The sequence below is a fragment of the Oncorhynchus mykiss genome, chromosome 9 (assembly GCF_013265735.2).
Source record: "Oncorhynchus mykiss isolate Arlee chromosome 9, USDA_OmykA_1.1, whole genome shotgun sequence".
Taxonomy (NCBI): Eukaryota; Metazoa; Chordata; class Actinopteri; order Salmoniformes; family Salmonidae; genus Oncorhynchus; species Oncorhynchus mykiss.
In genome coordinates this window covers 21,966,691-21,985,783 of record NC_048573.1, presented here as the reverse complement: position 1 = coordinate 21,985,783, position 19,093 = coordinate 21,966,691, and the positions used below count along the sequence as shown (strand labels likewise).

At 41.9% G+C, this 19,093-nt stretch overlaps 1 protein-coding gene across 39 annotated transcripts in view; it reads right to left on the bottom strand.

The window, feature by feature from the left end:
• LOC110531736 (receptor-type tyrosine-protein phosphatase delta) overlaps nucleotides 1-19,093 on the bottom strand; it is a 595,272-nt gene that overhangs the window by 204,520 nt on the left and 371,659 nt on the right. Inside the window, exon 1 of one of the 39 annotated variants that reach the window (XM_036987568.1) lies at nucleotides 2,145-2,537. The exons of the other annotated variants lie outside the window; for them this stretch is intronic. The gene's annotated coding sequence lies outside the window, so the exon portion shown is untranslated. Of the gene's footprint in view, nucleotides 1-2,144; nucleotides 2,538-19,093 lie in introns of those variants that run through there. 39 annotated transcript variants of the gene reach the window in all.

Here is a 19,093-nt window from a genome sequence, read left to right as displayed (position 1 = left end):
CAGCACGAAACACACACTGCAAATTAACTAAAAGCCTCACTTTCATCGATACACAATACAGTCTTCCCCTGCAGCACTGAGTCATAGAAACTTGGTTTGTTATATGACAAACGGTTCTTCAAACACAGCCATAAATTGTTTCAAAGGACCTCACAAGGAAAGCAGCCAAGGACAGAGGCAGACAAGGTGGTTGCTTCAACCCTGCTTTCAAAACAGCAAAACTCATCTCTCACAAGAGCTCTCTTTGGGTTGAACAACTCAAATCAACTAGGCTATTCCATGTAAACGTATATTTGTTTAGTCTCCTCTTTTGAGGGAGGCTGTCGTAATGGCGAAATTAGAAAGTGAACAAGTAGCGATGGGCGCTAATTGCTGTGTGTCAAAATTGGGCGAGTGCTAATTGTTGGAGCTGGAAACTGTAAAACATTGAAGACAGGATTGGTGCTTGGGTGAGCTCTCTGAAAGTGCTTACTGCCTACAAACTGCATGGAGATTGCTCAATCACACAGCTGCTCACGTAAAGAGACGTGCGCACAAACACACACACACTCATACGCACACACACAATTACAAAGCACTTACGAGACATTTTCAACACCTCACTACCCCAACCTCTCTTAATGGATTTTATTTCACTCAGAGCAACAAACTCAACACAACCCAAAACTGAGCTATAACGCAGCTGAACGGGCATGGACTGTAGAATAACCAAATGCCAAGTCATTTGCATGTACTGTTTCATACATGCACATACTCTTTTACTCTGCCTAGAAAAGTCTCAAACACAGAAAATGTAATAAAATGATATACTGCATTAAAAAAAGCAATTAAACCAACATGTGATGACTTTCTTTAAAATATAAGAATATACTTTATCAAAAAAGATCAGCAGTAGACCAGCACACAGCATTGCAACCTTATTATTCTCAAAATAAATGATAGACTTGTATGATCACAACAGGAGCTTAACAGCATGGAACATCTCTTGAGGGGCATTGGTAAGGCAAAGGGGAGAGAATGTAGCCTGTCTTCCTCTGGCATCACTGGCCATCTCAACCCCATTGGCCATTCTCTGCTCTGCATTCCGATGTCTTACTGTCGAGTAGAGTATGCTATGAAGGCCCCTAGCGGCTAAACTTGCTCAGCGAGCACAGGTGTTGTTCGCAAGTTTTATTGGAAAAATTGTCATGGAAAAAAGGGTTCGCTTTCACCTGATTTAGTGACGGGCGTTTTCGCCTTTATTTGTTTGCCCTTTCCAACGCCTGTAAACCCAGGGATACAGTTCGCCCTGTCCGACAGTTAAGTTAGGACCGTTGGGAAACACAAATGTGTTCCAAAAATAGGCGACAACATAGATAAGACGCGCGTCTCTTCCAAGTGCGAGGAATGCGGCTTTAAATCATGATGGCAGATTCCACAAAAATAGCTGTTTTCCAATCAAACTGTGATATCACTATCGTAATCTTAAAAGAGGACCATCGATTAATCGGAAAATAAAAATCTGAGAAGCAAATAAAATACTTTATGAATGTTTTATGAGCCCGATCATCTATCTATTTATGAGCCCGAATGGTATTATTCTACCATAGGACTACACAATACGATAATTGGTATTATTCTACGATAGGACTACACAATACATTAACTGTATTTCCGTAGCCTTCTGCTGTAGAATTTACATGATCATACAGTAAACGAATACCCAGTTCCTCAAAATCGTCTAGTCTACTGGAATAGTCATAAACATAATAACTAAAATACCTATTGTTATCCTGTTCTAAATGTGCATGTATATTGAGTAATTTAATTCAATGGGACGCTCTCGTCCTTCACAAAAAAAGGCACTGGTCTATCAGTCAATTCCATCTCAATTAACTGCAGTCTTCCTTTCCACTTTACAGGCCTACATAATAAAAACAACAAACTAATCGATAAGTATAACTCACGAAATGCCTTAGCACAGACATAGTTTGGTGCTCCAATATATTTGACAATAAACAAATACAACAAATCAATCGCATCTCAACACGCACAACACTATTTGAAAGACTTGTGGCGACGACTTCAATCCGCTCACACTGTGCGTGAGAAGTCATACATCTACAAATTTGCCAATTTGAATGGTCATTTCCATAGAAGCTTACCTTATCATATTTTCATTCAGTCTTTGAACTCGGTCTCCAGTTGTATCAGAATAGTCGCGAATTACATCCAGAATGATAGCAGTATTAGATAAATAATCCGTCTGTACTTCTATATACGCTTCGCTTCCAGTCTGTCCGTTCTTATTTCGCCTCTTTTCCTTGACTTTGTTTTTTTACTCTTTAAATTAATCTTCCTCACAGCAAGAGGCAAACCACAACAGCGAGCGTATGGACCAGAACGTCCAGCGATGAAAACGTGGTATATTTCCCGTCGTTGTGCGCGTTAGGTATTCATTATTCTATGTGTCGAGACTGTAGTTCTGTGTGTGCCGTGCAGCAGGGACGCGTTCTCGTTCTCTCTTGCCGACGACACTCATACACAGACTGCCCGACTCAGGCACAGAAACGGAGAGGGGATGGAACGGTGACGTCACTCAACAGGAACAACTAACTCACCGGGATCAACTTTCTCCCCTTCAGTCGACCAAAGTAATGCTGACGTTTGGACACCATGACACTTAACAGTTTTGAGGGAAACATTTGTCTAGCGTGGTAAAATAATCGGTCAATTGTTTTCAGACGGTGAAAATGTGTGAATTGAAGAAGAAATGTGTGTGTGTGCACGGGAGGGAGAGAGAGAGGAGATAGAGTATGACATTTGAAATGTATTTATTATTTTGGAACTTCTGTGAGTATAATGTTTACTGTTGAATGTTATTTTTAATTTCACTTTTGTTTATTATCTACTTCACTTGCTTTGGCAATGTTAACATAAAGCCCTTGAATTGAGGGAGAGAGAGAGAGAGCGAGAGAGAGAGAGAGAGAGAGAGAGAGAGAGAGAGAGAGAGAGAGAGAGAGAAAAATAGACTTTTGGCCATTTAGATTTAATTCATGGGCTTAGTTTTATCTGAGGAATTCCAGCATTTACTTACACAAGCCACATGTAGTTGAAACATGTTCAAGAGCAATGATAACAATACATTACCGATGACAATGCTTTTGCCCTTGAAGAAACAATAATGTAATCACTAATGATTGTTTTAACAATGTAAGAAGCACTACTCATATTATATTTACTACTACTACTACTACTAATGCTACTGCTCCTTCTGCTACTACTACTACTACTACTACTAATGCTCCTTCTGCTACTACTACTACTACTACTACTACTACTTCTACTACTACCTCTACTACTAATGCTACTGCTCCTTCTGCTACTACTACTACTACTTCTACTACTAATGCTACTGCTCCTTCTGCTACTACTACTACTACTACTACTACTACTACTACTACTTCTACTACTTCTACTGCTCCTTCTACTGCTTCTACCACTACTACTTGTACTAATGACACAATGTGTTATTCATCTCTACACTTTTTTATAAGCCAGTATTATCGACTGGGGCAAACATATCATTGTGCATTGTATTCTGCAGTTCACCAAGCCATAACAAAGTCAAGTGTATGCTGGGACCTTATTTAGAGGATGAAAAACAATGTCCTGGGGCGACGAATGAGTGAGGGTGTTTGGAGAAAACTTGCTTTTGTGGCAGGGACCCAAAGCTTCTGATGAACAACTTAGCCCGCAGGCACAAACATCTCGCATCTAACAATGGTAACATTGAGAGAGCCACCTCACTCAGTGTACCAGTGTCCCAGCCAACTCTCTGTCTCTCTATCTCTCTCCCCTCTCTCTCGGTCTCTCTCTCTCACTCCCCATTACATGTATCTGATTGAGTAATGTTGATTTATCCACACAAATAATATTGAGTTACACTTTAAGGGCAAAATTGGATATAGGAGCGTGTTGCTGAATATATATTTTATAGGTTAAATAAAATAGGCGGTTTTATAACAATTAACAATATGGGCACACTTGAGAAATATGTCATTTCAAATAACTTTTGATTTAGCAATTATCCAGTTCTGGCTATGTGAAAATGACAGGTTTGTTTAGACAGTGAAGTTCAGTTGTGCCTACAAAAGCAATGTTGTAAAATTGTTTGAATGTCATTGAAATGATTGTTTGAAAAACGTACGATTCAACCAGAGCCAAAGCCACAATTAAATGATTCGTCCTTGACATGTTTTGGTGGGTTTAAGCCTACATAATATGATATACAGTGTATGCATGCATATACCTAAAGTATGTAACATGAAAATGTCGACATTTCTTGAAAAGTTGTTGACATTTCTTGTAATGTACACCTTAAACATAGTGACTAGACATGCTCAGACACATTACAGTACAAGCTATAACAGAAATACAATATGGCCGCAATACGACTAGCTACTGTTTTCAAGCCTGTTCTCTCTTTGAATATAATTGGATTAGACTAGTTATTAGATTTACAAACCCATGCTACGTCTAACCTTGTGGTTTTTATGTTCTTGGGCCAAGATCAATAATCTTGGCACAGTTATGAGAGTGTAATACGTCAGGCTATTGTTGATAAATGTGGGCAAGGGTGGGATTTCCTTAGAGCACTCATTACCTATAATGGGTGAACTTTGTCATGTAGGACTATATGACGAGTCCATGAACCAACTGTCCAATAAGATGGATTCAAGACAAAGGCAATCCAGACGCTTGGCTATGATACAGTGTTTCTCTGCTTTTGCATGAGATAAGTCGAGTTTGTTCCCTATTATGCCTGGCAATGTAGTGATCTTTTACATTCCTACGGTGACGCCACATCTGGAATAGATTATGAATATCATAAAATGAACACTGTTACAAGGAGATTAGCATGAACTCAATAGTGTGCCAATAGGCATTATTCTGATGCTCTATATACGTCATGTTTACTCATCTACACAAACAAAAGTGTGTACATACAAAAGTATGAGGACACGTGCTCATCGAACATCTCATTCCACAATCATGGGCATTGATATGGAGTTGGTCCCCCCCTTTGCTGCAATAACAGCCTCCACTCGTCTGGGAAAGTATTCTACTACATGTCGGAACATTGCTGCGGGACTTGCTTCCATTCGGCCACAAGAGCATTAGTGTGGTCGTGCACTGGTGTTGGGAGATTAGGCCTGGCTAGCAGTCCGAGGTCCAATTCATCCCAAAGGTGTTTGATGGGGTTGAGGTCAGGGCTTTGTGCAGGCCAGTCAAGTTCTTTCACACCAATCTCGACAAACCATTTCAGTATGGACCTTGCTTTGTACACAGGGGCGTTGTCATGCTGAAACAGAAAAGGGCCTTCTCATAAACTGTCGCCACATAGTTGGAAGCACAGAATGGTCTAGAATGTCATTGTATGCAATAGCATTAAGATTTCCCTTCACTGGAACTAAGGGGCCTGAACTATGAAAAACAGCCCCAGACCAGTATTCCTCCTCCACCAAAATTTACCGTTGGTACTATGCATTGGGGCAGGTAGCATTCTCCTGGCATCCGCCAAACCCAGATTCGTCCGTCGGACTGCCAGATGGTGAAGTGTGATTCATCACTCCGGAGAACGTGTTTCCACCACTCCAGAGTCCAATGGTGGTAAGTTTTACACCACTCCAGCTGACGCTTGGCATTGCATATGGTGATCTTAGGCTTGTGTGCGGCTACTCGGCCATGGAAACCCATTTCATGAAGCTCCTGACTAACAGTTCTTGTGCCAGAGGCAGTTTGGAACTTGGTGGTGAGTGTTGCAACTGAGAACAGACCATTTGTACGTGCTACGTGCTTCAGCACTCTACATTGCAGAATATAAAGTGGGAAACCCTCCACACACAATGGCAGGGTTCCCCAACTGGCAGCCCACGGGTGAATTTATTTAGTGCCCCAAGTTTAAAAAAACACAACATACTGTAAAAACATCAGCGATTCAGCTCCAAGTGATTTTAATTGTGGAAATCTGTTCCAAAGTATTCCCGCAAATAACAGAGCGATATATGTGATCGTATACAAATGTAAGCAAGGTTTGAAATAATTATGTTTCAGTCAAATATTATATCTGTTTGGGCTTCTTGTGGTCAATTTGCATTCTACAAATTATTAGTAATTATGTTCCGGCCCCCTGAACATCTGCTCAAGAAAAAATCGTCCCGCGGCTGAATCTAGTTGATGATTTCTGCACTATGGGGTCCCCACATACTGCATGATAACAAAAACATTACCAATGCTAATGATATGTAAATGTCGCTAATTATGTCAAGAATCACAGAGTGCTCTCAGAAACTGCATATTGGCTGAGGGTAATACATATATTATACCGGCTGTGTATTATACACAAACAACAACAACAAACACCCTCACTGTGGTACAGTAAATCTCTGGAGACCTTGACTAATCCCAAAAACACTGATGAGCTTTTTAATATCAGAAATTATGGGAGGTGGTGAATTCCCCTTTGACATGTGTTATTGGATACACCATCAAGTCCTATAATGCAAATTGGTGCCATTGATTATTTGCGCTGATATTGAAGTGAAGGTAAGGCTGATCTGAACTGATAGACATATTGATTTTTGTCACACAGAAAATATTGTTTTGTTGATTTGATCAATCCAAATGACATCATCCATATTGGCAACACTTTACAATAAGGTGTCCTTTCAAGGGATTGCAAAGGGTTTATTTAAGTGATAATACCCGAGAAGCCGGTGTTTGGAGGATATTGTAATGGGTGTTTTTAGGCCCGAGACAAACCCACAAGGGTGCGTTCTGAGCCCTCTCCTGTACTCCCTGTTCACCCACGACTGCGTGGCCACGCACGCCTCCAACTCAATCATCAAGTTTGCGGACGACACAACAGTGGTAGGCTTGATTACCAACAACGACGAGACGGCCTACAGGGAGGAGGTGAGGGCCCTCGGAGTGTGGTTTCAGGAAAATAACCTCACACTCAACGTCAACAAAACTAAGGAGATGATTGTGGACTTCAGGAAACAGCAGAGGGAACACCCCCCTATCCACATCGATGGGACAGTAGTGGAGAGGGTAGTAAGTTTTAAGTTCCTCGGCGTACACATCACAGACAAACTGAATTGGTCCACCCACACAGACAGCATCGTGAAGAAGGCACAGCAGCGCCTCTTCAACCTCAGGAGGCTGAAGAAATTCGGCTTGTCACCAAAAGCACTCACAAACTTCTACAGATGCACAATCGAGAGCATCCTGTCGGGCTGTATCACCGCCTGGTACGGCAACTGCCCCTCCTACAACTGTAAGGCTCTCCAGAGGGTAGTGAGGGGCAAACTACCTGCCCTCCAGGACACCTACAACACCCGATGTCACGGGAAGGCCATAAAGATCATCAAGGACAACAACCACCCGAGCCACTGCATGTTCACCCCACTATCATCCAGAAGGCGAGGTCAGTACAGGTGCATCAAAGCTGGGACCGAGAGACTGAAAAACAGCTTCTATCTCAAGGCCATCAGACTGTTAAACAGCCACCACTAACATTGAGTGGCTGCTGCCAACACACTGACTCAACTCCAGCCACTTTAATAATGGGAATTGATGTAAAATATATCACTAGCCACTTTAAACAATGCTACTTAATATAATGTTTACATACCCTACATTATTCATCTCATACTGTATGTATACGTATATACTGTACTCTATATCATCTACTGCATCTTTATGTAATACATGTATCACTAGCCACTTTAAACTATGCCACTTTGTTTACATACTCATCTCATATGTATATACTGTACTCGATACCATCTACTGCATCTTGCCTATGCCGCTCTGTACCATCACTCATTCATATATCTTTATGTACATATTCTTTATCCCTTTACACTTGTGTGTATAAGGTAGTAGTTTTGGAATTGTTAGTTAGATTACTCGTTGGTTATTACTGCATTGTCGGAACTAGAAGCACAAGCATTTCGCTACACTCGCATTAACATCAGCTAACCATGTGTATGTGACAAATACATTTTATTTTATTTTATTTTATTTGAAATTTATTCATACTATTCCATCCTTCCACGAGATATAGTCCTGACACAAATCTAGGGTTGCTACCCAAGCCGGTTGATCGTTTGTTCTATCAGTTCGGTTGCCAGAGACACGAGCCAGTCGTTAAGTCTTTTTGCTCTAAATCTATGTTATTTGTTATAAATGTTCCGTTGCCATGATGGCTGGCATTTTTCTTATCCCTTCTTTGCTAGCTAGCCAACTTTGGCTAAGATAGTCACGTCAAACAGTGTAGCCAGAATAACAATTGCTCTCTTGCCAGGCCACTGTTCAGAGCTACAGAGCTAACACAATCACTTCAAACTGAAACTGGAATGACAGCAAACTAACTGCATTTCGTGTTTTTCTATTGACATTTCTTCGTATACAGTGCATTCGGAAATTATTCAGACCCCTTGACTTTTTCCACATCACAGCCTTATTCTAAAATGCATTACATTGTTTCCTCCCCGCATCAATCTACCCACAGTACCCCACAATAACGAAGTGAAAACGGATTTTTCGAAATATCACATTTACATAAGTATTCACCCTTTACTCAGTACTTTGTTGAAGCACCTTTGGCAGCTATTACAGCATCAAGTCTTCTTGGGTATGACACTACACCCTTAACACATCTGTATTTGCGGAGTTTCTCCCATTCTTCTCTGCATATCCTCTCAAGCTCTGTCTTCTTGGAGGGGGAGCATCGCTGCACAGATATTTGAAGGTCTCTCCAGAGATGTTTGATCGGGTTCAAGTCCGGGCTCTGGCTTGGACACTTATGGACATTCAGAGACTTGTCCCGAAGCCACTCCCGCGTTGTTTGGCAGTGTGCTTAGGGTCGTTGTCCTGTTGGAAGGTGAACCTTCGCCCCACGTCCTGAACAGATTTTCATTAAGGATCTCTCTGTACTTTGTTCAGTTTATCTTTCCCTTGATCCTGACTAGTCTCCCAGTCCCTGCCGCTGAAAAACATCCCCACAGTATGATGCTGCCACCACCATGCTTCAACATAGGGATGGTTCAATCTTGGTTTCTTCAGATCAGATAATCTTGTTTCCCATTGTCTGAGAGTCCTTTCTGTGCCTTTTGGCAAACTCCAAGTGGTCTGTCGTACCGTTTACTGAGGAGTGGCTTCCGTCTGGCCACTCTACCATAAAGGCCTGATTAGTGGAGTGCTGCAGAGATGGTTGTCCTTCTGTAAGGTTCTCCCATCTTCACAGAGGAACTCTGGAGCTCTGTCAGAGTTACATCAGGTTCTTGGTCACCTCCCTGACCAAGGCCCTTCTCCCCCGATTGCTCAGTTTGGCCTGGCAGCCAGCTCTAGGAAGAGTCTTGGTAGTTTCAAACTTCATCCATTCAAGAATAATGGAGGCCACCATGTTCTTGGGGACCTTCAATGAGGCAGAAATGTTTTAGCACCCTTCCCCAGATCTGACCTTATATAGACAGGTGTGTGCCTTTCCAAATTATTTACCACAGGTGAACCCCAATCAAGTTGTAGAAACATCCCAGGGATGAACAATGGATACAGGATTTACCTGAGGTCAATTTTGAGTCTCATAGCAAAGGGTCTGAATACTTATGTGAATAAGGTATTTCTGTTTTTATATTTTATACATTTGCAAAAAAAAATCAAAAAACGTGTTTTTGCTTCGTCATTATGGGGTATTGTGTGTAGACAGATTATTACATGTTTTAAAAAAAAATCCATTTTAGAATAAGGCTGTAATGTAACAAAATGTGGAAAAAGTGAAGGTGCCTGAATCATTTCCGAATGCACTGTATAGCCATAAAAAGTATGCTGATTCATGATTTCGACTGGCTGATGAAAGCTGCGAGCCTGTCTGTCTTGCCCCGACTCCGAGACGTTCATTTCCATAGGACAGCTGGAGATCAATTTTCAAAATTAAAACATTGTTGGAAATGTCAGAGAGACAAGACAGCAGGGTTATTACAAATCTTCAGTGTTGAAAACCAAATGTTAGTCTAAAAGAAATGGGAGATAACGTCTAGATGCTTTTTACAGTGTAGATCTAGTATCTAAATTGCCTTGCTGAGCTGTGGATTGCGCAGTCAGACGGAACAGGGTAAATATACACTACCGTTCAAAAGTTTGGGTTCACATAGAAATGTCCTCGTTTTTAAAGGAAAAGCACATCTTTTTTTTGGTTAGAATAACATCAAATTTATCAGAAATACAGTGTAAACATTGTTAATGTTGTAAATGACTATTATAGCTGGAAACAGCTGATTTTTAATGAATATCTACATAGGCGTACAGAGGCCCATTATCAGCAACCATCACTCCTGTGTTCCAATGGCACGTTGTGTTAGCTAATCCAAGTTATCAATTTAAATGGCTAATTGATCATTAGAAAACTATTTTGCAATTATGTTAGCACAGCTGAAAACTGTTGTTCTGATGAAAGAATCAATAAAACTGGCCTTATTTAGACTAGTTGATTATCTGAAGCATCAGCATTTGTGGGTTCAATTACAGGCTCAAAATGGCCAGAAACAAATACCTTTCACCTGAAACTCATCAGTCTATTATTTTTCTGAGAAATTAAGGCTATTCCATGCGAGAAATTGCCAAGAAACTGCTCTCTTCACAGAACAGCGCAGAATAGAAAGAGGAATGGGAGGCCCCGGTGCACAACTGAGCAAGAGGACAAGTACATTAGAGTGTCTAGTTTGAGAAACAGACACCTGATAAGTCCTCAACTGGCAGCTTCATTAAATAGTACCGGCAAAACAGCAGTCTCAATGTCAACAGTGAAGAGGCAACTCCGGGATGCTGGCCTTCTAGGTAGAGTTCCTCTGTCCAACACTGTGTCTGTGTTCTTTTTCCCATCTTAATCTTTAATTTGTATTGGCCAGTCTAAGATATGGCTTTTTCTTTGCAACTCTGCCTAGAAGGCAAGCATCCTTCACTGTTGACGTTGAGACGGCTGTTTTGCCGGTACTATTTATTGAAGCTGCCAGTTGAGGACTTGTCAGGTGTCTGTTTCTCAAACTAGCCACTCTAATGTACTTGTCCTCTTGCTCAGTTGTGCACCGGGGCCTCCCACTCCTCTTTATATTCTGGTTAGAGACAGTTTGAGCTGTTCTGTGAAGGGAGTAGTATACAGAGTTGTACGAGATCTTCAGTTTCTTGGCAATTTCTCGCATGGAATAGCCTTAATTTCTCAGAAAAATAATAGACTGATGAGTTTCAGATGAAAGGTATAGCCTTCATTTCTCAGAACAAGAATAGACTGACGAGTTTCAGAAGAAAGGTATTTGTTTCTGGCCATTTCGAGACTGTAATTGAACCCACAAATGCCGATGCTCCAGATACTCAACTAGTCTAAAGAAAACCAGCTTTATTGATTTTTTAATCAGGACAACAGTTTTCAGTTGTACTAACATAATTGCAAAAGAGTTTTCAAATGATCAATTAGTCTTTTAAAATTATAAACTTGGATTAGCTAACACAACGTGCCATTGGAACACAGGAGTGATGGTTGCTGATAATAGGCCTCTGTACGCCTATGTAGATATTCCATAAAAAATCTGACGTTTCCAGCTACAATAGTAATTTACCACACTAACAATGTCTACACTGTATTTCTGATTAATTTTACGTTATTTTAATGGACAATAAAAGTGTGCTTAAAAAAAAGGACATTTCTAAGTGACTCCAAACTTTTGAATGGTAGTGTACATTTCAGCGTCATAGAGTTAGCCGGTGGTAACCTGTGGAATAGGCACTGGCTGTGGTTTTAACCAAACACAATCCAGGATTAGACACACCCCTTGTATAAACATAATTTATAGACAGTCAAGTATCATACATGAACAGCTATAGCTCATTGGTTGAAACTGAGTTATTGCCGATTTGGTGCTTGCAAAATAATGGGTCTGCTGACAGTGAGTATAGAATGTACTCAAGGACAGCCACTTTATCAGAGGGTACAAGTCAATCTGGGGCTTGCATGGCACCAGCCTCCTACCACAGCTGTCTCTCTCAAAGCCATGAACCAGACTGACTATATGACAGCTGTTATGTCGCAAATCAATGTATCGATTCTCCTTTACTGGGGTAGTGTTAATCTCAGCAATAATCATAAAGATCCTATTCAATTAATTAGTATTCTAATTCCGAATTCAACGGCGAGATAAACTACCTTTTAAAGCTCCACTTTGTTGTTGTGTGTCAGTTTAGTTTGTCCAGTGCAGAAAAAAAGATCTCTTTGTTACAATAGTTAGATATAAAGTTAAAAGAGCTACTGAGCAATACAATCAAGGATTTCCCACAAAGACCAACCAGCACATACTGATTTTATTTGTATTAAGTTTGGGCATTTAATCAGGCTTTGGATCAATTCAACATGTACAGTATGAATGAATTGCCCATTATTTTTAGAGTAGAATTTCCAGTGATTTACCTGAATTGGTTGAGTTAAAATGGATTGACTCCAACCCCAGATTATGCACAGTATGTCTGCACAGGGAGTTCTAACAGGCTTCATAGAATGAGACCTTGGAGAAAATAATATCCAATACTTGTATTTTATTTGATCCTTATACATACAGTATATCTAAGGTACAGACCAGGCCTGTGTATCCTTGCCAAGGTGCTGTGCCTTTGTAGATGAGCCTACGTCGCATCATTACTCTCTGTTTGTGCATCTCGGGACAACACTGTTCATAACCTAGGGGTGAAGCGACAGACTCTCATCCAATTACTGAGTCAATCTTCCCTCACCGCAATGCGCCGTTAAAACCCTCACCATTCCGATCAAGTGAACCAGTCATCGTACAATTCATTTCACCCCCATCAAGCTATCGTCTCTCACTCTTCAGATAACAATCTCCTAAGCGGATATATCTAATCTGACATGTCGAGACGACGGACGAGATTTACTTGTTAATGGCCACTGGCCAAATCAAATCACAATTATTTGTCACATGCTTCGTAAACAACAGGTGTAAACTAACAGTGAAATGCTTACTAGGTCCATCACAACAATACAGAGTTAAAGATAAAGACAAAAAAGTGACGAGGCAACAGGATAGATAATAGACAGTAGAGGCAGCGTATTGAGTGTGCAAGTGTGTGTTTGTGTATTTTAATTTCTGTGTGCGTGAGTATGAGTGTGTGTGTGGCGTCAGTATGCATGTGTGTGCATATTACGTGTGTGTGTGTGTGTTGGGGTGTCAGTGTAAGTACGTGTGAGTGTGTGGGTAGAGTCCAGTGTGTGTGTGTGTGTGTTGGGGTGTCAGTGTAAGTACGTGTGAGTGTGTGGGTAGAGTCCAGTGTGTGTGTGTTTTGGTGTCAGTGTAAGTACGTGTGAGTGTGTGGTTAGAGTCCAGTGTGTGTGTTGGGGTGTCAGTGTAAGTACGTGTGAGTGTGTGGGTAGAGTCCAGTGTGTGTGTGTGTTGGGGTGTCAGTGTAAGTACGTGTGAGTGTGTGGGTAGAGTCCAGTGTGTGTGTGTGTTGGGGTGTCAGTGTAAGTACGTGTGAGTGTGTGGGTAGAGTCCAGTGTGTGTGTGTTTTGGTGTCAGTGTAAGTACGTGTGAGTGTGTGGGTAGAGTCCAGTGTGTGTGTGTTGGGGTGTCAGTGTAAGTATGTGTGAGTGTGTGGGTAAAGTCCAGTGTGTGTGTGTTGGGGTGTCAGTGTAAGTACGTGTGAGTGTGTGGGTAGAGTCCAGTGTGTGTGTGTGTGTTGGGGTGTCAGTGTAAGTACGTGTGAGTGTGTGGGTAGAGTACAGTGTGTGTGTGTTGGGGTGTCAGTGTAAGTACGCGTGAGTGTGTGGGTAGAGTACAGTGTGTGTGCATAGAGTTAGTGCAGGAGAGTTAGTCACGAAGTACGATGATTCGGTGAAGTGCAGAAGGTGAAAACCAAACCAACCCCCTAGGTGATATTACAGATAACACTACCCCCCCCCCCACCACCACCACCAGTTCTCAGCCAAGATACCCAATATGTCTCTTTTCTCAGAATGTCTCAGAACGTGTCAGTGACCGATGATGGATGGCGAAGCGTATAGTCTTACTTTCACGGTCAATTAACAGTTTGTGGAGATTGGAGCACTTAATGGTTGCTGAGTTCATGATACCAACAAAAAAACACAGGAGGGATTATGAGACTTTGGAGCTGTCGCAAAGTTTGCCCTTGAACCTCAAAAAAGATTGATTGCGATGATTAAGTTTCATTTGGGTTGAGTTCGGAAGTAGATATATTGACATTAAGCCATGCAGCTGTATCGTAAAATCTTACACAATCAGTAATATTGTTTTAAAATCACTTTTTATAGCCATGCCCCCCAACTGTATTGGAACACTGTATGAAACTGTATAGAATTTGAACCAGATAGAAAGACTACATATTTGTTCCAGCTGTGCTAGTTCTAATGTCTATGAACTTGGTTGTGTTCGGTTCTACAAACCCATTCTACCTTTACATGTGAGTAACTACTCATCTCCTCCGGCCATGCATTTGTGGTGACGTCTTCTTGCACGAGACATACAGTACCAGTCAAAAGCTTGGTCACACCTACTCATTCAAGGGTTTTTCTTTATTTTTACCATTTTCTACATCGTAGCATAATAGCGAAGACATCACAACTACGAAATAACACATATGGAATATGTAGGAACCAAAAAAGTGTTAAACAAATCAACATATATTTTATATTTGAGACTCTTCAAAGTAGCCAGCCTTTGCCTTGATGACAGCTTTGCAAACACTTGGCATTCTCTCAACCAGCTTCACCTGGAATGGTTTTCCAACAGTCTTGAAAGAGTTCTCACATATGCTGAGCACTTGTTGGCTGCTTTTCCTTCACTCTGCGGTCCAACTCATCCCAAACCCAAACCATTGGGTTGAGGTCGGTGATTGTGGAGGCCAGGTCATCTGATGCAGAACTCCATCACTCTCATTCTTGGTCAAATAGGTCTTACACAGCCTGGAGGTATGTTGGGTCAATATCCCATTGAAAAACAAATGATAGTGGGACTAAGTGCAAACCAGATGGGATGGTGTATTGCTGCAGAATGCAGTGGTAGCCATGCAGGTTAAGTGAGCCTAGAATTCTAAACAAATAATAGACAGTGTCACCAGTAAAGCACCCCCACACCATCACACCTCCTCCTCCATGCTTCACAGTGGGAACCACATATGCGGAGATCATCCGTTTACCTACTCTGCGTATGTCTCACAAAGACACGGCAGTTAGAAGCAAAAATCTCAAATTTGGACCCATTAGATCAAAGGACAGATTTCCACCAGTTTAATGTCCATTGCTTGTGTTTCTTGGCCCAAGCATGTCTCTTCTTATTATTGGTGTCCTTTAGTAGTGGTTTTTGCAGCATGAAGGCCTGATTCACATAGTCTCCTCTGAACAGTTGATGTTGAGATGTGTCTGTTACTTGAACTCGGTGAAGCATTTATTTGGCCTGCAAATTCTGAGGCTGGTAACTCTAATGAACTTATCCTCTGCAGCGGAGGTAACTCTGGGTCTTCCTTTCCTGTGGCGTTCCTCATGAGAGCCAGTTTCATCTTAGCGCTTGGTGGTTTTTGCGATTGCACTTGAAGAAACGTTCAAACTTCTTGAAATGTTCCAGATTGACTGGCCTTCATGTCTTAAAGTAATGATGGACTGTCGTTTCTCTTTGATTATTTGAGCTGTTCTTGCCATAACATGGACTTGGTATTTTACCAAATAGGGCTGTCTTCTGTTTACCACCCCTACCTTGTCACAACACAATGGATTGGCTCAAACGCATTAAGAAGGAAATGCATTCCACAAATTAACTTTTAACACAGCAAACCTGTTAATTGCAATGCATTCCAGGTGACTACCTCCTGAAGCTGGTTAAGAGTGCAAAGCTGTCATCAAGGCAAAGGGTGGCTACTTTGAATAATTTGTTGAACACTTTTTTGGTTACTACATGATTCCATATGTGTTATTTCATAGTTTTGATGTCTTCACTATTATTCTACAATGTAGAAAATAGTAAAAATAAAGAAAAACTCTGGAATAAGTAGGTGTGTCCAAACTTTTGACTGGAACTGTATGCTCAAAGTCAGTAACCTGCTCCTTACAGTAAAGTATGCAGAGTCATCATTATTAGACACGGCCTTATTACAAAAGCTCCATCACACCGGCACTGAAAGAGCTCCGAGCTCCGTTCGGATTTAACGTGGATTCAGAATGTCATAATGGGCTTGAAAGGCAATCAGATTCCATTAGAGCTGAATTGGGTTAACATGGAAGTGTGGTGCGCCGTGGCCGTGCAGTGTGAGTGTTCTGACAGTTCCTGTCTGCTAGTGGAGAATAGTGTCCTCTTTTTGACAGGAGAGGGAGAGAGACTATGGAGAGAGAGAAAGAGAAAGAGAGAGAGTCAAGTTCCAGGAAAGAATTCAGCGGACTGGGGAAACGGTGAAGATCCGCATCTGATGTTGTGTTGGTATAGATATTTGTTTGTTTGCGTGTGTGTGTGTGTGTGTGTGTGTGTGTGTGTGTGTGTGTGTGTGTGTGTGTGTGTGTGTGTGTGTGTGTGCGTGAAGTAGTGTCAGGGTCCGTGTGTGTGCGTGTCTGAGAGGTCAGCAAGGAAACTCTGTGAAGACGGTATTGGAATAGAGAGGGAGAATAGGGGGTGTGGATGAGAGAGTAGATGAATGAGAGAGTGTTGTTTGGGAGGGCCTGGTGAAGGGCTACAGTATGTGTAGGCTGGTTCTATGGCGGTTCAGAAGCAATAATTATGATACTATCTTTCTTCCTCAATCTACTTACAGTATATACAGTATTCCTTTGTCTTCTGCACTATTTCAGTCACTCACTTCCTCCCCAACCCATGTCTTCCCCACAATCATCTTCAATCTCCAACCCCTCTCTCTGACTTGCCCTTTCTCTTTCAATCTCCAACCCCTCTCTCTGACTTGCCCTTTCTCTTTCAATCTCCAACCCCTCTCTCTGACTTGCCCTTTCTCTTTCAATCTCCAACCCCTCTCTCTGACTTGCCCTTTCTCTTTCAATCTCCAACCCCTCTCTCTGACTTGCCCTTTCTCTTTCAATCTCCAACCCCTCTCTCTGACTTGCCCTTTCTCTTTCAATCTCCAACCCCTCTCTCTGACTTACCCTTTCTCTTTCCATCTCCAACCCCTCTCTCTGACTTGCCCTTTCTCTTTCCATCTCCAACCCCTCTCTCTAACTTACCCTTTCTCTTTCCATCTCCAACCCCTCTCTCTAACTTACCCTTTCTCTTTCCATCTCCAACCCCTCTCTATAACTTACCCTTTCTCTTTCCATCTCCAACCCCTCTCTATAACTTACCCTTTCTCTTTCCATCTCCAACCCCTCTCTATAACTTACCCTTTCTCTTTCCATCTCCAACCCCTCTCTCTAACTTACCCTTTCTCTTTCCATCTCCAACCCCTCTCTATAACTTACCCTTTCTCTTTCCACCTCCAACCCCTCTCTCTAACTTACCCTTTCTCTTTCCATCTCCAACCCCTCTCTCTAACTTACCCTTTCTCTTTCCATCTCCAACCCCTCTCTATAACTTACCCTTTCTCTTTCCACCTCCAACCCCTCTCTCTAACTTACCCTTTCTCTTTCCATCTCCAACCCCTCTCTCTAACTTACCCTTTCTCTTTCCATCTCCAACCCCTCTCTATAACTTACATTTTCTCTTTCCACCTCCAACCCCTCTCTCTAACTTACCTTTTCTCCTTCCATCTCCAACCCCTCTCTATAACTTACCCTTTCTCTTTCCATCTCCAACCCCTCTCTATAACTTACCTTTTCTCTTTCCATCTCCAACCCCTCTCTCTAACTTACCTTTTCTCTTTCTCTTTCCACCTCCAACCCCTCTCTCTAACTTACCCTTTCTCTTTCCATCTCCAACCCCTCTCTCTAACGTACCCTTTCTCTTTCCACCTCCAACCCCTCTCTCTAACTTACCCTTTCTCTTTCCATCTCCAACCCCTCTCTCTAACTTACCTTTTCTCTTTCTCTTTCCATCTCCAACCCCTCTCTCTAATTTACCTTGTCTCTTTCTCTTTCCATCTCCAACCCCTCTCTCTAACTTACCCTTTCCCTTTCCATCTCCAACCCCTCTCTCTAACTTACCTTTTCTCTTTCCATCTCCAACCCCTCTCTATTACTTACTCTTTCTCTTTCCATCTTCAACAACTCTCTCTAATTTACTCTTTCTCTTTCCATCTCCAACCCCTCTCTCTAATTTACCTTGTCTCTTTCTCTTTCCATCTCCAACCCCTCTCTCTAACTTACCCTTTCTCTTTCCATCTCCAACCCCTCTCTCTAACTTACCCTTTCTCTTTCTCTTTCTCTTTCCACCTCCAACCCCTCTCTCTAACTTACCCTTTCTCTTTCCATCTCCAACCCCTCTCTCTAACTTACCCTTTCTCTTTCCATCTCCAACCCCTCTCTCTAATTTACTCTCTCTTTCCATCTCCAACCCCTCTCTATAACTTACCCTTTCTCTTTCCATCTCCAACCCCTCTCTCTAACTTACCCTTTCTCTTTCTCTTTCTCTTTCCACCTCCAACCCCTCTCTCTAACTTACCCTTTCTCTTTCCATCTCCAACCCCTCTCTCTAACTTACCCTTTCTCTTTCCATCTCCAACCCCTCTCTCTAACTTACCTTGTCTCTTTCTCTTTCCATCTCCAACCCCTCTCTCTAATTTACCTTGTCTCATTCTCTTTCAATCTCCAACCCCTCTCTCTAACTTACCCTTTCTCTTTCTCTTTCCATCTCCAACCCCTCTCTCTAACTTAACTTTTCTCTTTCCATCTCCAACCCCTCTCTATAACTTACCCTTTCTCTTTCCATCTCCAACCCCTCTCTCTAACTTACCCTTTCTCTTTCCACCTCCAACCCCTCTCTCTAACTTACCCTTTCTCTTTCCACCTCCAACCCCTCTCTATAACTTACCCTTTCTCTTTCCATCTCCAACCCCTCTCTCTAACTTACCCTTTCTCTTTCCATCTCCAACCCCTCTCTCT